We start from the raw sequence: 24,275 nt of genomic DNA on the forward strand, positions 1-24,275 counted from the left end.
TCTTTGATCGCAATAACGATCTCTTACGAAGACACAATACTTGAGTTACGTAAAAAGGCGGAGAGACTAAGCAGACGGACCAGGTAGATTCATAGCGGTGGAAATTACACCTAAAGATGCGTACTCGGTATTTCGACAGAAAATGGATAAAACAAAAATAAAAAAATAACAAGGAAAAAAATGAAAAAGAAAAGACAAGAAGAAAAAAGTCATCACCACTATCACCACCACCGACAACAACAACAACAACAACGATATCAAAGAAAGAAAAAAGATGTATGACTAATTAATTATCACCTTGAACGGCGATTTCTCAAGCGTTCCTCGAACAGGTAGAAAAAAGGATTTACTACGAGACGAATGGCGCGCGATATCGCGTGGGCAATTTAAATGGTTGAAGGAACGGTGGTTAGAAGGAAGGGGGGAGGGGGGAGACTGTCGAAGGAGGGGAAAAAAGGGAGGGTGGGAGTTAGAGGGGAGGAAAGAAAACAGAAGAAAAGAAAAAGAGAAAAAAAAAGGAAGGTAAGATCGTCTCGGTCGAGCAGTTTCTCGAATCTCGTGCTCGTAATCCTTTCTCTTAGCTGGTAAAAAGGGTAGAGAGGAGCTGCTCTTTCGATTTCATGGACCCGTCGTCGTATATAGCACGGTATCGTCTGGTAAAGCGAGAGTATAAGAGGAAGAGAGAGAAAGAGAGAGAGAGAGAGAGAAAGGACGAAAGAAGCACGAAGTGAGAAAGAGAGAGAGAGAGAGAGCCATATTACGGGGAAAACGTTTCGTGTTACCTGCCGCACCGTGGGAAACGGACCTCGGAGTGTGCCGAAAGCGAGTTTCACTCGAGGACGAAAGATTAGGGCTTCCTTGGAATAAATCGTAACAAAGAATCCCTTGTGTTCCATATCTTCACACACTCTCTCTCTCTCTCTCTCTCTCTTTCTATATATAATATAATATATATAATATATATCTTCTTTTTTTAAAAATATATTCCATAAAAACAAGTAAAATGATCGAGCAACAATGAAGAAATTTCGTCTATTTCGAACATCTATCTGTGTCCCATGTCTCTCTCTCTCTCTCTCTTTTCTCTCATGCACGTACATACAGAGAGAGAGAGAGAGAGAGAGAGAGAGAGAGAGAGAGAGAGAGAGAGAGAGAAAATGTTATAAAAGTTTCAGGTAATATTATTCCTCCGAGTGAAAATGGAGAACGTTAATTGGCAAAGTTTAAAACGTTATTTAAAAGAAGAAATTCTCATAGCGATTAATATTACTCGAGCGCACGAGCGCACACATGTATACAGGCAAACACGTAGTACTTACGTATGTATGGTATATTCTCTGTATGTATAGATGTATATATATACTTCCGCTATCGTGTTACTCCGCTGACTTAGCGAGGTAGATAAAATTAATCTCTAAAAGAGAAACATCCATCGAAGGAGGACCATCATGGCGAGTTGATCTCTTGGCTCGAGTTTGATATATATACGTACATATGTATGTATATAATATAAACCTTAATAACAGACAAAACCGTATTAATCCGATTCAACCATAGGAACGAGTATATCGTACTTAGGATCGATAATTTAATAATCATTTTCATCGATCTTATTATATATCCTAATAATCGAGATTCGTTGATTTTTATCTACGATTTCGTTCTATTTGAAATTAATTTTTTTTTTTTTTTTCTATGACAACATACATTAGGTTCGAATTATTTCGTCTTGTGGGTGGATAGAACGAATAAAATTTTAATAAAAACGTTTCGTTCTCCCTTTTTCTTTTTTTTTTTCTTTTTTTTTACCTTTCGTTCGATCGTTGCTCCCATTCGTTCGTTCGTTCGTTCGTTCCTTCGTCCTTCTTATAAAAAATTTTTTTCTGATCAGATTAACGCGAACAGGTAAATGCAAACTCGTTGGATATGCTCGAGAATTCTCTTCCTGAATCTACGGAGAAGTAAGGAAAAAGAAGAACAGCAGAATGTACTGTTCAACATTGAAGGAAAGTAAGACAAAGTTCAACGAAGCGATGAAAGAGCACGCGTGTATTCGTTCCGCCAAGTTTCGAGGGTCGTATACGAAATACGATCTACGCATACTGCTGCGTGTAGCATGTCCTCTTCCTCCTTCTTCTCTTTTAATCTCTTGAAAAAAGAAAAAAAGAAAAAAAAAAATAATAATAATAAGCCGTTTAATAAGTGTAAGATAATATTTAATAACGACTTAGCATTTTTTTTTCTTTCTTTTTTTTTTTCTTTTCTTTTTTTATTACGATTATACTTTTTTACTTACTTACTTACTTACAGAGTAGCGAGGTAAGGACATCAGAATTGCAAACGTTGTCTCTTTTCTTTTTTATTCGTAAAAAAGGAACAAATATCAACCAGCCAATCTATAAACAGAAAAGACAGTAAAAAATGAATATGAAATTTATAAAGACACATAAAAACTGAAATGTATAAAATACAGAAGTATACACATACACACACACACATATATATACATATAAAATATATAGACATACATACATGCATATATATATAGACACACATATATATGATAATATAGAGAAGGAGAGATAGAGAAAATATAAGAGCAAACACCATGGGTTTTCTGCGTTCTTTCACATTGGAACGACGCGAGTCGAAGGGGTGGTAGTATAAAAAGCATTCTATGGCTTCCATCGGCAAACAGCTGAGGCTTCTTCCTCTGGTATGGAATCCTAACCCCCGAGGGATCGTTCTTCCAATCTCTCTCTCTCTCTCTCTCTCTCTCTCTCTCACACGCATACAGTCTTTTTCTTCATGGGATCTACAAACTTCTCTTCCTTACGCTTGACTACCACCAAACGTCACAACTTAGAACAGCTGATTTAGTTACATAGGCGAAATTTTATCACGTTGATCAACGAACAAAATGTCGATAGAAAAAATTTTTTCTCGGTATAATCGAAGTTGAATATTGGAAAATGAGTTATCATAATCGAATCGTTTAAATATCGTTACATCGATAAAAATTATTCATTGATTCTCTCTCTTTTTTTTTTTCAAACGTTTTAATGAATACGATGATATTCATTAATCACGAAAAATAAATGAAATCGAAGTAATCGTTGAAACGAATTATAAATAATTTTTGCAAATTTTTTCAATCGAATAGACAAAGCTTCAACGTACGGATAGATATGTATATGCATCTATTTTACATACGTATATATTATTGTATATATTATACACACGTATATAGGTAGTATCTATAAAACATTATGTAATAGCATGTTGTAATTACGTATCCGTTATGTTTGCATTATACGGTTACACAGTGCACCTATTTCTATGATCGTAATACGATCGTAGCTCAAGAAAGGTAGACGTATTTTGCGCAATTATGGGACTATACTACTCTCGAGCTTATGCTACTCTCGTAGGACGGTCGGTCAGTCAGTCAGTTACGTAGAGTGAGTGTAGCGATGTCAAAGAACTCGTCTTACCGTAAACCAAGTTACGTTGGAGCTCGCAAACGCAAATTGTACAAAACACTGATGCACCTTTATTACGACTGTTTGAACATAAACCGAGACTGTACAGTTTCGAAGGACAGACATCTTTAAAGACAACTATATTTACTGAATTCTAAGAAATTTCTCAGGTTTTTCTTTTTTTTTTCTTCTTCTTTTTTCTCTTGTTTTTTCTTAGATCAGAAATTAATCGAGATCATGGCAAATTTTGATGGGTGATTACTTTATTAACAAGAGATTATTAAAATTTATTGCACGCATTAAATATTAAAATATTGGAGTAATTTAGTCGTTCGTTAAGAGGTACGTCGTAAAAATGGCTCCATCAAGTAAGGTTATGAATGATAAATATAAAAAATTTCACAAAAATTTCTGATGTTTTATTCTCTTTCAAGAGTCGATTTGTACCAGTGGATTAATCGACATTATAAGAATTTTAATCGTGACTATATTGTAACGAAGAACGTATTAAATATTAAAATACTAGGGTAGTATATAACGTTCATTAAGAGGAACGTCGTAAAAATGGCACCGTCTAGACATAATCAAATAGGGTCGCGAAGGATAAATATCTTTAGGGACAATTATATAACACTTCGCGAAAATTTATTTTTTTCTTTTTTTTTTTCTTTAATTGCTCCATCTTTCGAAAATTGATTACGACCGATAAATTAGACAATATTATAAGAATTTTTATCGTAATTACTTTATAACCAAGAAATTACTAAAACGTATGGGCACGCGTTAAATATTAAAATATTAGGGTAGTGTACACGTTCATTAAGAGGGGCGTCGTAAAAATGGCACCGTCTAGACATAATCGAGTAGGGTCGCGAAGGATAAATATCTTTAGGGGCAATTACATAATACTTCACGAAATTTTTTTTTTTCCCCTTTAATTAGTCGATCTTTCGAAAATTGATTACGACCGATAAATTAAACAATATTATAAGAATTTTTATCGTAATTACTTTGTAATCAAAAAATTGCTAAAATTTAATTATTAAAATATTAGGGTAGTTTACACGTTCGTTATTAGAGGGTAGCAAAAAATAACCATTTTCGAAAATGACTCTTGACTCATAAAAATTTGGTATAGTCCTGTTCCAAAGTATTGACCTTCTATTTATTTTTTTTTTTAATCGAATCTTCGAAAATTCGATTCATGGGACACGATCATTATTATTCGAGACGAACGAACGTGTGTCTGCTGTTAGCTGCTCGATATTTGGGAGTTTGAAAAGTCAGTTGGTCGACGAGTCGACAACCGAAAGAGCAGTGAACAATACGAACAATGCGAATCCATGAGAGAACGATAGAACGAACGGTGAGAGACTTTGAAAACAGCCTCCTCTATTCCAAGAACTACGAACTCTCTGTTTCTCTCTTCGTTTCGTTAAAAAGACTTTGTCTTTGTCTTTTGTCCCACTCTTTCTCTCTCTCTCTTTCTTTCACCCTCTCTTTCTCTCTCTTCACTCTCTGCCTTGTTCTCTCTCACGGTTTCAGTACGTTTTAACGAAGAAGAAAGTAAGGAGAATCCGTTAGTTCTGTGTGGCATTAGCTTTACTTAGCTATTACCTTCTAATTAGTGTTTTTTTGTAAATTTATTTTTTCTTTGCTTTTCTTTTCCTTTTTTTTCTTACTTTCTCTCTCTCTCTCTCTCTCTCTCTCTTTGATGAAATAAATTTTGAGAGAATTTCATTTCGAAGATGAATCTCATGAATCTACACTTTTTTATTGATATGAAATAAATTTTAATTAAAATTTCTGTACAATTTATTTTCCGATGGACTACCCTAGCAACTTTCTCTTTAGGATCTTTTTAATGGAAAAAGAAGAGAAAAATTAGCTAAAAAATTCACGAATAAAATAATCAATTTTTCAAAAATTCGTTGGCCTACTTTTTTTTCGAAACTTTCGACGCATTCTGTGTAATGTGAATCATGAAGAACATTAAAATATCACATACGTGTTTTTCAATCGTACGTCTTTCTACGTTCGTTTTTAAAGCCATAGTAAATATTCTCTAATCACGTCTCTCGTTAGGATCTCGCTTACGTGCATGCATAGACGAAGAGATCATTGGCTTTAGAAAGAGGCACACCTGAGAAAGAAAAAGAGGAAGAGAGAGAGAGAGAGAGAGAGAGAGAGAGAGAGAGAGAGAGACGAAGGAGGTGAAGGAGGTGAAAAGTTCTCCAATTATCGATACGTCGAGAAAATACGTCGTGATTCGATTCCAAGATATATCGACGAGGAGGAATACTTATATCTCGAATCATCCTATCGATCGTTCGTTCTCTCTCGATACATAAATCGATCGAAGATGGATCTAATTGGATATCTGTGAAACAGAGGGAATAAAGAACAAAAAAAAAAAAATTAAAAGAAAAATCGTCAGATCGAAAACAAACGATGATGAAAATTTTTCAATTTAGAGAAAACATTAATGAATTCTATCTACTAAACTTTCTAATATCTCTCTACGTAATAAAATTAACGTTTCCTGTTCATTTGCGATGAACGATGTTTTTCACGACTTATGTCGTGATAAATAAAAGAAGAACAAAAAAAAAAAGAAAGAAGAGAAAGAAAAATATCGTTTTCGTTAAAAGAATAAAACAAGAAAAAAGGAAAAAGAAAAATATCGAGTGTCACGCTAGTATAATTAATGTATACAGTGTACGCACGGTATATACACACAGTATATCCAAACAGTATATACACACGCGCGCACGCACAACATCGTATGTATATAATTGAATAGTAATCTAGGACATCGTCCTAGCTCGTGCTAATATATTTCCGTAGTAGCAATTAGCATTCCGTCGTGGTAACAAACGGTGATTAGAAGGATCTCGTCATTAAAAGTTCTCGTCGAACGAGACTTATTCTTAACAAATAATTACCCTCTTTGAGTGTCGTCTTGATACATTGTAAAAAATAAATTGAAGATACAAAGATATAAAAAGACAAACGGAATAAGAAAAAGAAAAAGAAAACGATTAAAGAGATAGATAATTAAAAAGAAAAAAAGAAAGAGAAGGAAAAACGATAATTCGCGATCGTTAGAAAATGTCTTTCGATGTTGACGTCACGCATACGTACACGAATATATTCGTTTGTTTAAATACGTGTATATGCGACGTGTGCATGTGTGTGTGTGTGTGTGTGTGTATACTAGTAAATCGTAAACGGAGAAATCGTTTTACTCTCGATCGTTATTCTCAAGAATAATCAAGCGATATCTCCAAGAGAGTGTATAATAACGTTTTCTTACCAAAGTCGTAAGTAAATAACGACGTGGCAACAGTCTTTCTTAGTTTCTATATATATATATATATATATATATATATATATATATATATATATATATGTATATATATATATATATATATTTCGATCGTTAGATGTCGAACGTTAGAAAGAGGAAGAAAGAGAAGCCGAGAGAAGAGACGGTTTCATTCTAGAGTAAAGAGAAAATGGCGATGAAGAGAGAAAGAGAGAAAGAGAACGAAGAGAGAAGAGAGAAGAAGAAGAAGAAGCAGAGGGTCAAAGGTCGAAGTAGTGGAAGGGCTTTGAGCGTACGAGCGTGAGCGAATAACGATGGTACTTAATAATGGCTTTGTAAACCGACGGGCAGGTGTTCAAATCGGTACGATTAATTAACTAACAATTGGTCTTCTTCTCACTTTTGTCCTCTTTGTTTCGTTTAGTTTTATTTATTTTGATTTATTTTATTTCTTTGCATATCTTATAATATGTAAAAAATCTTGAAATATCCAAATATTTTATCTTATCGCATACGCCTGAACGTTGTAAAATTTATTTAATATTTATCAGTCAATTCATTCATTCATTCATTCATTCATTCTTTCACTCATTCGTTTATTTATTTATTTTTTCCTTTAGTACGTATTTCATTTATCATTTCCCGTAGTCGTAATCTAGTTCTACGATTATTCGGAAGCATTTTCAAATAAGGATTAAATCGTGAGTATGCTTAGAGCCTTCACGAAAACCGATATCGATATAATATACATGGTAACGTACGAGGGGTAGCTCAACATGTATACCTTGTAACCCTGTATATACAGCCATGGAAGCTTTGCTGTAATATATATATATATACACACGCTGGATTAGATGAACCTTATGAGATGGTTCTTGATATTTTCCCATACTTAGTAAGTCGTTTTTTCAAAATAATACAAAAATAAAAATAATACAAAATAGTACGAAACGAACGATTCGATCTTATCGATAATCGTTATACAAACAAATATATATATATATATATATATATTTGTTTCCATCTTTATATTTATTTTTCTGCTTCTTATAGTTTTTTTTTTTTTGCTTCTTAATTTTAATTTTTTCTGCGATCGACGGAAAAAAAAGAAAAAGAAAAAAAGAAAGAAAGAAAGAGAAAAAAAAATAAAATAAATTTTCTCGAGGATTAACAAATCACTCAGTTTTTTTTTTCTTTTTTCCCTCTTTCTCTCTTTCTCTCTCACGATTAGTCCGTTCTTCTAAGAAAGGAAAGACGTCGAGCGTTCGTTTAAATTATGAATCCTAAAGTGTGGTTTAGAGACGAGCAGATGCAAACGAACGAACGAACCGCAGCGTGTATCCGTGCGTGCCGCCATATGCCGCCTGCGGAAAATACGCACCTTGTTGTTCTGTTTCTGTTTGCGCGTGAAAATTCTTGGAAATGTTATACTCTCGGTCAAGCTTCCAAGATAAATAACGAGAAGAGAAATAGAAAGAGAAATGCTAATCAAAGAGAACAAAGACAGTATTTGTGACTTCAATGCGATGCTATTCAGGAATATACCTAAGTCAAATGATTATACATTTTATTATATATGCAACTGGGTTATCTCTCTCTCTCTCTCTTTCTCTCTCTTACCCTCTTTTTAAAAATCTTATGTTGAAGATCCATTGTCACGAAAGAAAGAAAAAGAAAGAGAAAGAGAAAGAGAGAAAAAAGAAAGAAAGAAAAGTCGTTCAGTTAAGTGAAAAGGAAAAGTGTTCGTTGCGAGCACGTGCCGTGATGTTGGATCGTCTAAAATTAAGCTTCTCTCTCTCTCTCTCTCTCTCTCTCTCTCTCTCTCTCTCTCTCTCTCTCTCTCTCTCTCTATCTCTGTCTTTCTTTTCCTCTTTCTCTTTTCTTTGCACGAGTCTCTACCCTCCACCTTTTTCTACCGGCACTTCTGTCGAACCAGCTGGCAACCGGAAGTAGGTGCAAGAAGCTTGAACCACGAGAAGAAGAGAGAAAGAAAAAGAGAAATATATATATATATATATATATATAGAGAGAGAGAGAGAGAGAAAGAGAGAATAAAGGAGAGGTATATAAGAGGGGTGAAAACGTCGAGCGAGGGTATATACACAGTGAGGAGGGCGCATTGCCGAGGACCGTTACGACACCCGATGTGGCCCACTTTTATTTCTACCGGTATCCTTATTATTATCCTTCCATAGGAAACTTCCCTCTTTTCTCTCTTTCTTTCTCTCTCTCTCTCTCTCTCTCGCTCTTTCTCTCTTTCTCTCTTTTGATGATCGTTTCCGATACACGAAATTTGCTATTCCGACACACCTCTTCAACATCTTTAACTTTCGGCACCCTCTTAATATAGATGTTTCAACGTAAAAAAATAATAATAATAATAATAACGATTATAATAATCGATCGATAGGATCGACCAACCCCTCGGGAGACTCGATTTAATCAGAAACACGAAATTCCAAGAAACTTTGTCACATCTGGTCGTTCTTTGACGATTTTCGACTTCCTTGTATTAATGCTGATGTTTCGACGAGGAAATCACAATATATGTACAAGTTTTGTAAATAAGAAGCGATTATCGATCAAGGATTATCCTTTCGCGATAGACCTCGATCGAATGAGAAAGAAGAAATTCGAAGACACTTTGTCACATCTGTTCTTTTCACGATTTGAACTTCTTCGAATTAGTGCAGATGTTTCGACGAGGAGATATAATGATATAACGAAGTTTCGTATAATAAAAATTGAACGTCGATTAAAAATCGATTCTCGAGAGGCTCGACTTAGTCAAAAATACAAATTTCGAAGACACTTTCTCATATCTGTTCTTTCAAAGTCTCAGCTTGTTTTAAAATTAACGTAGATGTTCCAACGAGAGTAATAAAAAAAAAATAATAATAATAATAATAATGTACCAAAGATTTATAAATAAGAAATAATTAACGATCGGTCGAACTCGAGAGAGTCCAGTTAATCGAAGACATTAAATCACGTTGTTTTAATTAATTCTTTTCATCTTGTTTTTTTTTTTTTGTTTCTTTTTTCTCCTAAAGGAAAGACCAGTCATAAACTATGAGAGGTATTTAGAACGAAATAGGAAAGTTACCTTTATACGTTGCACATTCCGAAAGTCATGCGGTGGTAAAGGAAACGAACGCATAGTAGGCGCAACGCGTTTAGAATAAATGACGAAACGGCCTTCCACCAAAGCGTAGCCTCTTTAAATTACGGAAACGTTGGAGAACTTACGATAATTATCGTTTTGTCAAAAGGAAAGGAAGGACAACGAACGTATATATTCGCAGCGTAGACGTCTGAGAGACGTGGCGCCTCGGTAGGGTGCACCATAAACATTGTTCTTCGAGGAGACTCGAAGTAAGGATTTTGAACCTGTCTGGTCGAGTTGCCCTCTTTCACAACGGCCTTTCCAATGCAAAAAGTCTGGCAATTGTCAAAAGAAAAGATTCGACTCGCCATGGTGGTCCAGACTAACCGGTGTCCTTCTTTTCTTTTTCTTTTTCTTTTTCTTTTTCTTTTTCTTTTTCCCTTTCTCTCTCTCTTTCTTTCTTTCTTTCTTTTATTTCTCTCCTTTTCCTTCTTTTTCTTTCTTTCTCTTTCTCTTTTTTTTTCCATTCGAGAACCCTCAGATTTTATTCAGTCTTAGGAGGAAAGAGACGACGTAGTCGCAACGACCTTAAAATCGTTTCTAACGTAACGATTTTATCAAGGGGAAAGTAACGTTCAGTGTCGACCACTTTTTCTTCTATTTTATAACTATCAAAAGAAAAGAAAAAAGAAAAGGCAAAAAGAGAAAAAAGAAATACGACACCACGTGTTCGAAATCTCCATTTGCAATCAACACGAAAGCGGTTGCAACAAATTGTACAATCGATTAAATTAGAGTCTCACGAAAGTTAGAAACGAGGAAACAAATATTCGAACGTACTAAACGTGTGATGGCATGCGTGGAGGACAAAAAAAGAAAAGGAAAAAAGAAAAAGAAAGGGAGAGAAAAAATAGCGCGCGTGAAAAGACTCGGAATTCGATTAAATCACTGCAGAGAGGTGTCGGGAATGGCTGCAGTGGTACTGTTATCCATCACGTGTTCGTTGTACGCGTATATATATATATATACACATACACACATGTATATATATGTATGTACATGTTATGTACTTAGGACACAGAAACGAGAAACGATTGTGCGCGTATATTTATACGTGGACGAGAGCCGCAGGAGCCGCAGGAGCCGCGGTAACGGCGACTATTGCAGATGACCGTGTCAACATATATATATGTATGTATGTATGTATGTATGTATGTATGTATGTATGTGTATATATAGTCTATAGGAACAAGCAATTGCGAATATATTAGAACGTGCGCTCGTGTACAATGTATTTACACGACATCTAGGTACAGTGGAATCCAAAACTATGTATACTACTATCTAGTATACTACTACGAGTTACAAAGAATCGTCAAAAGTTTAATTATGGTACTGAATGATTTAGAAAAAAAAAAGGAAAAAGAAATATATATATATATATATATATTTGTTGCGTCGATTTGAAATAAAGTATATATTCGTTGATCCCTTAGGGGAGAGAGAAAGAAAGAGAAAGAGATAGAGATGGATAAATAGAGAGAGAGAGAGAGAGAGAGAGAGAGAGAGAGAGAAATAGATAGAGATAGACTTATTTTCACATAAAAATACGATAAACACCCGTATGCGAGTTACTCGCGTTTACACGTATAAGTAGTTACATTGGTACGTGGCTCGAGTTATCAGGTGTGTTTCGCTCAACCAACGGACCGAGGGAGCACCTGCCGTGGCGGCGCAGGTTATACGCAGGAAGAGGAAGGAAGGAAGGAAGGAAGGAAGGAAGGAAAGAGAGAATGACAGGAAAGAGAAAGAGAGAGAAAGAAAGAGAGAAAGTCAACGTACTGCAGTAAGCATCGCACGAGTCGGCGCGACTCTCTTACGGTCTCTATTTCGATTTCTTTCCACCCCGTTATCTATGTACGAACAACTATCCTTGTCTTATACTCTTCTTTTATATACATACATACATACATACATACATACATTCATACATACATATTTAAGAAATAACGCGAAAGTCTCTTATCTTTTATGCGTTTAGCGATAACAAGTAAGCGATCGAGAAAAAGAAAGAAAAAGGGAGAGAGAGGATAAGTTCAGTAAACGACAGGAACGAAATCGATCGGATTTTAGTCGACATTTTCGTTTTCTTACTCGTTCGGTCGAGATCGTTTTCACGAACAACCGAAGCGAGCTGAGTGAGTCCTGGTCGAGTAATGGACGGACGGATGGACGATCGTACTAGCAGACACACCATGTTGAGAGAGAGAGAGAGAAAGAGAAAGGGGTAGAGAGAGAGAGAGAGAGAGAGAGGGTGAGGAACGCAAAGAAGGGTAGTTCGTTCAAGCTCGATGGGGAAGATGAGAGGGAAGAGCGGGGGGTAGAACGGTTTGATCACGCGACGACGACCACGACGACCGGCCAAGGTTATTGACATCTTTGTAGTCTCTATTCTATATCTATGTTTTAATAGATACTACTTTTTCTTCTTTTTATATATGTACTATATACACGTACATATGTACATACATGCTTGTTCTCACATACATCTTTCTAACGTATACACACAGAAAGTTTTGTAACACGCTTTTCGACCGATACCCTCTGACGACCAAGAGAAAATAAAAGAGAAAAAGAAAAATATCGCTTACCGTCGACGTTACCGACGTTGAAAACGAAACATATTCTAGCATTCTCAAGCTCGTATTTCATCTTATGAAAAAGAGAGAAACACAGAGAGAAAGAGAGAGAGAGAGAGAAGAAGAGAGGAAAAGATAGTACCTAACACTTGGGATCCCACCAATTATTCTGCTACTAATTGCTAATTTGTTGCGTGTTCCCTCGTCTTTGAGACTCAGGCGTCTAGATGCGTGCGACAAAAGACATTGAAGAACATCGGTATCATACTAATTGGAGCAGTATACTAGCACGTTTCTTTCTCGGTTTCCTCGAAATCACCTCGAAGTCCCTCGGGCAGCGACGAAAGAGATTGTTGGTTTGAATCAAATTGAAAAGTTTTTTCACGTGTACATTTATTCTCGACGGTCGTTCTTAGAATTGTTCGTGGGTGGTAAAAACGGAATACCATTGTTCCAAATCGCAAACCAAAAAAACGAAATTAGTGCAATGTAATTTAATTTAATGCAACGTAAACGAACTACGTGTCCCTATCAACCCAACTCTTCTCTCTCTCTCTCTCTCTCTCTCTCTCTTTCTTTCTTTCTCTCTTCCTCTTTGATAACCAACAATGAATTGATTTCTTGTCGTAGCCACATATCACGACTGTTCTGAGGCGCAGAACACAACAATAGAGCGCATATATGCGCGGTCCGTTACGGACAATTAACTCGCGTGTTTTGACCCACATTATTCGTAATCGTACGGCCCGTTTTTACTTAAAGTTTAGTTTTTATTTCCACGGCACTTCGCACGATTCTACTCGGTTTATATCAAACGCGTAATCTCGATAGATAAAAGGAGAATTTCGAGATAAGAAGGTAGTATATATCGTAAAAGTCGATATTATCGTTCGTATAAAACGTCTGTGCGTTCTTTCATTTCTTTTCTTGTTTCTTTTTTTTTTCAAGTCGATATTCAACGGTAAACACTGTTGAAAATAGTAATACATAGGTATGCATAGGTATGGTTACTTAAAAATTATTATTATAATAATTCATTATTATAATTAATTTTTATTACAACATTAATATTCATAATAATTTTTAATTATCATTTATGATTCTTAATTATTCTTATAATTTTTAATTAGTGTTTATAATGATTTCTAATTATTTTTATAATAATCTTTAATTATTAAATAAAAGAAGCAGAGAGAGAGAGAGAGAGAGAGAGAGAGAGAGAGAGTGCATTGACGCATAATTATAAAAAGAATAATACTAATAATAGAAAAATAAGAAGAAAAAGAAGAAGAAGAAGAATTTAACGAGCCGAGAAAATGTAGAATGTTTTTTTGGCAAAGCTCAGAAAGATTCTCAGTCGATTCTCTGGAATGAATAAATTCGCCGAGGTAGGGACCAATGAAATTTCGTATTCCGGTGGAGAAAGGACTTCTTCCTACCTTTTCGACTTGTACGTTCGCTAGTACGTGAACATCGTTTTATTCGATATCTACTGCAAATACTCGGTGTTAGACGCGACCGATAGAAAGTCTTGGCGCGGAGCAACCGAAGAACTCTTCTACCGCTAGATACGTGAGTGAAATTTCGTTCGGTGAACCGGTTAACCTCCCCGCAAACCCCAAGTACAGGGTCACACACAAAGAAGAGAGAGAGAGAGAGAGAGAGAGAGAGAGAGAAGGGCACACAGCAGATCCTAACTCCTAAGGGACGATGCACAGACCCTGCACTCGCGACCCTTTCTCATCGTAGTTGTCGATCCTCGTCTCTCGTTTCGAACTCAGCCAACCATAACTCTTTACTTTTCGAAGCGAACGCTCGGAACCACCGATCGGTGTTACATGTTCGGATTATCTCTGTCAATCGTCGTTAAAAATTCGAACCGCAAAGTGTCGCGTGCGTTAAACTCATGGTCCGTAACGTTTCGAAGCCATTTCATTAATTAGCGCTTTTGTGAATGCACGTCTATGCTGCACTTGTAGATGTATACATGTACGTGTATATATATATATATATATATGTGCAAAAGTTATATGTATCGTTATATTCGGTCGCTTTGATCTTTTCTTTTCGGTACACTTCTCTCGATGTTCTCCTTTCATTTTTTTTCCTTTTTTATATTTTCCAATTAAAAAAAAATAGAAGCTAGAAGTGTCGTTATTGAAAGAAAGAAAAAAAATAAAATAAAATAAAATAAAATAAATAAATAAACGAGGATAATCTCGTTGATTGGATATGAAGTCGAGTGTATAAAGTAAATGAAATAAATCGTAATAATAAAATAAAGAAGAAAATGAATAAATAAATAAAATAGTAATAAATAAATAAATAAATAAATAAATCCAGGTGCTTTGTATCAGCGAAGGTAATCAATCGAGCGTAAATCGTATCGTAAACTGGGAATGGCTCACGAACGTAGAACATAGGAAAGATAGTAGAAAAGAGGGAGAATAAAAGAGAAAGAGAGAAGGGAGTTTAAAGAGACTCTTATGATTATCGACTGAAGAGAAGCTCTAGCACGACTATGGGACTATTGACTGCATAAAAGCAGCGAGCCGCGTTCGTATTCACCCTTGGCGGATGTTCGATCGTGCATCCTGCGAAATAAAAGAGAACCATATTATCAAAACGTTATGCACTCTGTTCCGACACGGGATATATTGTATACGTGCTGTTATGCGAACGAACACACAGAGATACGTATGAGCTTGCACGCATCGCACTTGAGCCCCTTGATAATACAATGATATTCAGGTAGTGAAAAAATCGAGAGCAAAAAAGATAGAAAGTGAGAGAGAGAGAGAGAGAGAGAGAGAGAGAGAGAGAGAGAGAGAGAACCGAACAGATGTTGGACACTTCGTCTTTGAAGACTCCGGACGCACGAGGGGTGCCTCATTCATTGTTAACGAAAAATAATGTTGCGGCTTGCGGAGGGTACGCGGTGACGATGAAAGACTTCTAAATTGGATATGAATGGGCCCAAGAAATTTTTATAACAATATATTCCTTTTGTTTTCGAATTACCTTTTGAAGAAAGAAAAGAAAAAAGAACAGAAAAGAAGAAAAGCTTCGTATCAAAACATTCCACCGTAACTACTGTCATTGTTAACTTCCTTGGACAGGTTCGTTCATACGTATATATTCTATTGGATATCGAAATAAATTTTTCTCTCTTTCTTTTTGTTTCTTTTCTTCTTTTTTTTTTTTCTTTCGAAAAATCTTTACTTTCGCGATATATTATTTTGTTTAGTTTGTTTAATGGTTCGTGTGAAACGATAATCGAGATAATTCAATAAACATACGATTGTCATTGATATTCTATTATTAGAATCATTTGTATGCATTCGATTAAAATCGAATATATGTAGATATATCTGTGTTTAGAATCGATGTAAGTGCATGCTCCAGGTATGCATGTTAAATAACGATATCGAGTATCACCGATCGGTGTGATAGATAACAGGTGCGTTTTCTCTATATCTATATCTATATATACATATCTATACATATCTATACATATATATATATACACACACACGTATGTAGTCGAGTATTCGTTAAACAATATCAGCAAACGGGCTTCGAATAATTTTCGACGTACGACTAGCCGGCCGTCCGAAACGATTACACGCGCTATTAGTTCGATTCGATCTGACAGAGGGTGGATATACTTACATGTGTGCGTGCGTGCGTGTGTATATGCAAGGTGATCCAACGAAACCCCTCTCTAAGCTCTATATCTCTTTCCCTCTCGTACTCTCTTGCATTCTATTTGCAAAAAATCGAGCGAAACTACGTCCCTGTTTTTCGAGATAAACAAACTGGCTCCGTGAGATTAGATTTATAAATCAGGATCTTCGAGATAGAAAGAAAGAAACAAAGAAAGAAAGAAAGAAAGAAAGAAAGAAAAAGAAAGAAAGAAAAAAAGAAAGAAAGAATATATCGGGATTAGAGTGAGGTCTTTAAGAGGATTAAGAAAGATCAAAATTTAATCTGATTAATCCCGATTTGAATCCAACCCCTTGTTATAAAATCCCTTCTTCTCGCATTTCTCTTAGTAGACGTTTGAATATATATATATATTTTTTTTTCTTTAGATATATACATATATATGTATATACAAAAAGGAAAATCGTATATAACGAGATTCAGACGATCATTTTAACGAAGAAATATTCTAATGTTAGAAGCTAGCCAAGCTACGAATAGATCGATACTAGGAGCAACGAAGAAGAAGATCGTGTCGTACCACTTCGTTCTCTAGTAGGCCACTCGGGTTCTACCAAAATACGATCTGGATGATATCCAGATGGTACTTTTGTATTCTAATAGAAAGTCGGTTTAGAAAGTTATACGACGACGTATTAGATAAAAATAAGATAGGTAATCGTTCTTTACTATATTCGTCAGTTATGTTACTCGTATGAAACTACGTAGTTACTTAGGCCGTCGTAACTTCTCGAATTTATTAATGTTACTAGTATAGTAGTATCACGAGTCACGATAGAGACTAGGTAGACGTTCTCTTAACATCGATCCAGTAACATCGTCTGCACTGTCCGTGCTCTGCTACTTATCTCGAAGCGCATTAGCATACATCCTGGTACTGCTATTGAAATCATAATTACACGTCATTCGAAGAAACGTTTGTGCTTGCGAAACGTACCTAAGAGATTAGATGAGATTCGTTTTAAAAGAGAAATATAGTCTGTCTGTCCGTCCGTCCATCTATCTATCTATCTATCTATCTATCTATCTATGTGTGTGTGTGTATGTGTACATCATACGCCAACATCCGTATATCTATGTGTATTTTATTATAAAATCATTTTATTTTATATTTGAATAAGGAGAACGAACATTTTATCTTTGTACGAGCACGTTTACTAAAACGTCCGTAAACAGGGAAAATTATTCCAGTACGTGTGGCAGATTAATTTGAAAGATTAGGCCGTTAATGGTGGACACGTGGTGGGCGCTTAGAGATCTTTCCTCGTTTATTACGTTACTATCGTTCGTAGGGGTTTCGCGAGAATCGTTAGCGTCCTACAAAGAGACTCGAGGGACCCTTACTTTCTATTTACTCTTGCCGCATTCGTTAGTTTCTTTGTATTGTATTATTTCTTTTTTTCTATCCACTTTTTTTCTTTCATCTTTTATAATCACGAATCGCGACTCCTTATATATACAAATATTTATTATATCCTTTTTTTTTTCTTTCTTTTTTAATAACGATTACGAAGTAGATATTATATATAAATTATTATATATATATATATATATACATATACATATATAAATTGATATTTTATTTCCACATGGATAACCCATACATACATGATACATGTATATCGTTATAATAATTACACATCAATTAACTTCGTAACACGTGCACAAAATTTTATCAGTCCACAAACGAGTAGGCTGGTTTCTTTTTATTATTATTATTTTTTTTTTCTTTTTTTTTCTTCCTCTTGTTCCTCTGCATCGTTTCCCTCTCTCTTCCTCCAAGTTTATCGATCGCAACGATCGAGCTCATATTTCTACGCGTAGGAAGCTCCTCGACGACGGGCTTCCCTTTCCGGGATCGGAGTGCACCTAACCATCGCACAACCTTCTTGCCTCTCCCACTTTATTGCATTTCCCACACAAGCAGCGTACTGCGGCACCATCGATATATAATATATAACAACTATCATTTATATATTTTTCAAATCGATCTTTCTAATATATTTCCCCGTTAATCTTTAATACAGGACGTAGCAAAAGTTTCTAAGCTTAAGTAGTTTCACAATCTGAAAGGACGAGATTAACTCTTCAAAAATAAAAAAATAAGTCACGAAAAAGAGAAATCGATTTTTTATAATTATATACAACCCCGTACATTCATCCCACAGTAGAGTAATAATTTTCTATAACGCGCGAAACTAATCTCCGAGAAGTTGATTTTCTTTTTCTTTCTTTCTTTCTTTTCTAATGACAATTACGAAGTAGATATTTTTTCTTCTTTTTTTCATTTTTTTCTTTTTTTTTTTTTCTTACAGTCTACTAGAAACGAATTCGCTGAGACATATAAAATGTTCCAACGAGTTATTTATTTATTTATTTTTTTTTTCAAATTATTTACCAACTTTTCTATGCTACAATGATTATCTTGATATACGAAGAAAAAAAAAACCTGTCTCGATAAATTGATTTTAAGAATTAATTTCCATTTTTTTCTTTTTTTTATTTTTCTTTCTTCTTTATGTTACTTGCGAAATAAATATCTGTACTTTCCTTTCTTTTTTTTATAATCTGCCGGAAATGAATCCGCTAAAAAGAGTAAAAAACATTTCGATTTCCGAGCACGTAGATATAGCAAAGACCGACGAGATTTCTCTCTCTCTTTCTCTCTCTCTTTCTATCCCTCTCTCTCACGGTTCTTGTGCTTCTTAGTAAGCCATCCTCTTTACTCTATAGCCGTATCCCTTTCGGTACTTCTCTACAAATCTTGAAAGCCATTCGACGAGAAACTAGAACCTCTCGTCTTAACGTCCCTTCTCCATTCTACTTCTTTTACCATTTTCGATAGCACTCAGTGAACATCGGGAACGAGTAGAACGTACTTACATACACACGATACGAAAACGCGTAACGTTCGGACGGTTCCGAACAAAAAAAAAAAAAAAGAAAAAAAAATTAAAATAGATAATAAAAAAAAAAAAAGACAAAATATTCGATACAACCTTCTCCCAAGGAAAATGTTATTATTGTAAAGATAAGGATTAAAAAAAAAAAAAGAAGAAAAAGAGTAAAAATGGAATGACAAAGTCGTCCATTCTCGTAGTTACGATTAAAAAAATATATATGTATATATACATATACATATACACATATCTTTGACGCGTCCGTTTCTCTGATTATATTTACATAGAACGTTTCGATAGTATTCCCGTTTGCACGCACGCATATCGAGTTATAATCCAGACACGAGCGTGAATTACGATGAAAGATAAAGTCACGAGATGTCTGGAAGATGCATTCCATCGTATGGATTTTATGAATGCCAATGAACACATCTTATGTACATCGGATGAACGCATGTACACCTACATATATAAATACACACACGAACATACCTACAGACATATACTTTGAAAAGGATTAGATACTTTCGAGGAATGACTAATCGATTTGTTTATCAACTTGATTTTCCTCTTTTTACTTTTTCTTCTTTACCCTTCTTTTTCTTTTACAAGTACGGTCAAGAAAACGAATAGAATAATGACTCGTTAGAGAGGAATCGGTCTAACGTTTTTTATAGAAAATTTCTTGGTAACTAGTCGTAGCTCCCTCTTCACTCCACTTCCCCATCCCATCCCTTCTTCTACATCGTACGTTACGACGTACCGATATAAACCGGATACACGTCACGTCACGACGCGCTAGGTACGTTGAGCATTAGCTACGAAGAACGCGAACGAGGATGCCCTGATCAGGTTCAGTAGCCTTTTCTTCAAAGACTCGAGCCAAGGACCGCGACAAAACCTGCGAAGTCGATCGTAACGAGAATTACGTTCACTTCCAACTATTCCATATAGATAAGGATAAGGTAACTTGATATATCTCCTGCAAGCTAGGAATATATCGTTTTGATATCCTTTTTTTTTTCTTTTAACTTTTTTTTCGATGTACAAGCTGGGATCCGACTTTTTTTTTTTTACGAAATAAGAATCGTTTGGTCTTTCGCTCTTGCACAGCTGACATTGTAAAGTTCAATGCCATTATGTATCTACTAATCACAATGGTTGTACAATATTTTTTAAGACATTATTTTTATGTTTGACTTTGTCGTTAAAAAAATAAATAAATAAATAAATAAATAGTAATAATGAACTTCTGTTATATACTAACTCGAGACAGTGATCTTTTTAAGTTTGTCAATCTTGAGTTTACTTTGTCGATTTTGATTAAGAATGTACTAACTTTAAATAATAATTTCTTTCTTCTTTTATCGATCTTATTCATATATTTTACTTTCTCAATTTTTCTTATAACAAAAAATAAAAGCGTCCGTTATTCGTTAAGTACTATTTTGCGTTTCTTATTAACCATTATTTTTATATTTAATCTACTACGATTCTTCATAAAAACGAACGAACGAACGAAAGCCTTTTTTTTAACCTATTAATTTAAAACAAAACATTTCTTTTCGTAGCCTTTATTTGTATGAGTTACTTCGTTGATATCTCTTTTCGTCGTCTCCTCGATATGTAGTACGTAGACAGATAGATTCTATACAATTTATGGTTGTCTCGTTCGATGAGCGAGTTTAAGTGTTTATTTTAAGAAATCATGGGGATTGTTTGTATGGCTGACTTGTGATACTTGGAATACTTGCTATACTCTCTTTCTATCTCTCTCTCTCTCTCTTTCTATCTCTCTATCTCTCTCTCTTTCTCTCTCTCATTCACTATCGTACTACATTTGACTTTCTCTTTCCACTTTGGACCGCAGACAGCGCGCGGTTTACGTTTGAAATCCTCCCTTTTGCCCGCGGCCATTCCCGCGCACACCGGAGGTGAATACGGCATCAAAGGTCTCGCCAGGATGCATTTTATGACCCTTGAAACGCATACGATAAAGCGACATCCGGATGTCGTTGCGGAGCATTGTCTATTTTCGTTGTAAAAACACAACATTCTAGAAGAGTGGCATAAAAGGAGTCAACGATGTTATTACTCTTTCACGCTTTTACCAATGTTTACGACAAAGTTCTTTCTATATTTCTTCGTAGGAAATAAAAAAAAAAAAAAGAAAAGAAAGAAAGAAGAAGTAGAAAAAAGAAAAGAAAAGAAATTGATCGTGTAGGTGTGAAGAATCGATGGTCGACTAGAAATATCTCTATCGATATATCTCGTACGCTCGAACTTAGATTCGTCTGATGAATGATAATTGAAAAAAAAAGAAAGAAAGTGAAGGACAGATTTTTTTTCTTCTTTTCTTCTTTTTTTTTTTTTTTTAATTCCATCGAATTAACAAACATTTAATCGTTAACAATTTTTTCGTCGTCTCGAAATTCGTCGTCGATCATTGTACGAAGTCGATCGATCGTGATTGATTACTCGAGTAATCGTTCGTTATTAAATCTTATCAAGACGATTCAAAAAAAGGAAAAGAAAGAAAGAAAGTAGAAAGATCGTCGTGGAAAACTGATTTGTTCACGTATAGATATATCGAAAGTATTGCTCGCAGCTCCTTTTGGTATCGTGCTTTTAACCACGACAACATAATTCCCGTTTGTAGCTACTCTTACATAAACGTACAGCCTAGAAGTTTTCCTTAACGAGACAACGTGTACATAGGATAGATATATTACCAGTGGATATCTATGTATGCATAGGTATGAAAGCAAATTATCTAAGACGGTAACGTCACGTACCGGGTACTACTCCCTCGTAAGGGATTTTGCTATGAACGAACGATGAAACTTATGTACATGCACGAGAGAGAAAGAGAAAGAGAGAGAGAGAGAGAGAGAGAGAGAGAGAGAGAGAAAGAGAGAATGTGTGTGTGCGCGAATGCGAACGCGTGAAAGCAGAGTTCATCGTCGTTGACCCCGTGAAAAGTTCGCACGATTAGTTCCCCAAGAAATGTAGACAAATTCGTTTAGGGTCTCGTTGAAATCCTCTAATGTGTGTGTGTGTGTGTGTGGGAGGGGGGTGTATATGTATATATATTGTAATATCTTTTAACAACTAAGTGACTTTTTCTATTTTCTTCTAATTAGATTGTTTTATTTTTCAATTGAATCCATTTTTAATGGGAAGATTCTGTATTTTGTTTTTCGATTTATCTACAATATGTCTCGTGATAAATTATATATTTTATTATATGTTATATGATATATATTCTACGATACATATATATATATATATATGTGTGTGTGTTATGGTATAAGGTAATCGTATATCAAAATGTTGTCACAGATATTACGAAATTGGCAACAGAAAAAATGAGAAAAAAGAAAAAAGAAATCTTAAAGTTGGCAAAGAAATAGAGAGAAATATTATATATATATATATATATATATATATATATATATATATATATATATATATATATAAGAAAAAAAGTCAAGGCGGTTCTCTTATAAATGCCAACCGTATATGGATCCTCGACCGTACACAACATTCTCACAGTATGTATAGACGAGTGGATCTAGAGAAAAAAGAGAGAGAGAGAGAAAGAGAGAAAAAGGACGTGATAAAGAAAAAGAAAGAGAGAGAGAGAGAGAGAGAGAAAAGGACGAGTACCGACGAGGACATCGAGGTCTCCTTCGATGGAACGACCAGGTTCTAACGTTCCGTAAACGTTTATCGACTTTACGCAATGAATCCTTCCTCTTCTTCTTTCTACATTCGTGAACCCGACTCTTTCTTATTCCCTCTCTCTCTCTCTTTCTCTCTCTTTCTCTCTTTCTCTAACAAGCCAACGATTAAAAAAGCTATCCTAAAAAAGGATCAATACCGGTTTGGACGATCTCGAATTTTTATTCTTTTGACAATTTCCGTTATCTCTTCTTCTTCGAAAACGAAGAAAAAGATCTAAAAAGAAAAAAAAAAAAAAGAAAACAAAGGAGCGAAGAAAAAGAAAAAAAGAAGAAATAACGAACCACAGGTGCAATCAATCTTTTGCAATATGTATTTGGATCATCCAAGTATCGAAGCCATAGAAGGTGTACCTAAGTAACACTTTATCGATGTTGCGAAATATTATTAGAGACAGGCAGAAGCTTTGCGAAATAGCAATAATCGATAGTTTCAAATAAGCACATATATTAAATAGTAAACCCTCTAATGGAACAAGATTATCTCTTTCTCTCTCTCTCTCTCTCTCTCTCTCTCTCTCTCTTGATCTAGATCTTACTTATGATTTTGAGGTGGGCAATACATAACAATGGAACGTGAAACGATGCGTTCGCCTCTGTACGCCCGTAAACATCGCATCTGCCATCCGGTTTTATCTTTCTACGCTCCTTTTAATCCGATCTCCCCATACTCTACCTCTCTCTCTCTCTCTCTTTCTCTCTATCTATCTATCTATCTCTTTCCATCTCGCTCGATGTTCAAGGGTGGCAAGCAGACAGTGCAAGACCCTTTCTACGTGGCCCTGGATGGTCAGCTGCCGTCTCTCTCTCTCTCTCTCTCTCTCTCTCTCTCTGTCTGTCTCTTTGGTCCATCGCATGCAAAATCGTTGCGCACGTTATGGTCGTTTGAAAAAAAGGGTTGAAGTGCTTCGTCGGGGGTCGCTCGTCCCCTTCTTCTTGTTCACGTTAATTACATTGCACCGCGTTCCTCGTACCCCTAACTACGTCCAGCCTACGCGTCTCTGGTTTTCTCTTCTCTTTTTTACTCTCTCTCTCTCTCTCTCTCTCTCTCTCTCTATATATATATATATATATATATATATATATATATATTTCTCTTTCTATCTCTCCTCATCTATTTACCGAACATACCGATTCCCTTTAAATTCCACATTCGCTTCGCAAAAAGCTTCATTGGCTACTCATAATTATTCAACGATTATCGTTAACAGAATTACCATTATTATATTATATTATATCTATTAGTCACTTTTATTATTTTAATGCAATAACTTTTATAAATTCAATTCGTTATATCGTCCCAATTTCAATAATTATCAAAAATGTATCGATGGCAAATTTATTCGAATAT

The 24,275-nt window shown here is 35.2% G+C and overlaps 1 protein-coding gene and 1 long non-coding RNA gene across 5 annotated transcripts in view; one reads left to right on the plus strand and one right to left on the minus strand.

The window, feature by feature from the left end:
• LOC127064128 (mucin-4) overlaps positions 1-24,275 on the plus strand; it is a 75,155-nt gene that overhangs the window by 1,277 nt on the left and 49,603 nt on the right. The window lies entirely within an intron of this gene.
• Positions 482-13,467, minus strand: LOC127064159 (uncharacterized). Its single transcript, XR_007781602.1, has 4 exons — positions 12,568-13,467; positions 2,301-2,396; positions 1,810-2,148; positions 482-1,515 (listed from the first exon to the last, which is right to left on the minus strand). It is a non-coding gene; the product is annotated as an uncharacterized LOC127064159 (long non-coding RNA).

The sequence above is a fragment of the Vespula vulgaris genome, chromosome 5 (assembly GCF_905475345.1).
Source record: "Vespula vulgaris chromosome 5, iyVesVulg1.1, whole genome shotgun sequence".
In the NCBI taxonomy this organism is placed as follows: domain Eukaryota; kingdom Metazoa; phylum Arthropoda; class Insecta; order Hymenoptera; family Vespidae; genus Vespula; species Vespula vulgaris.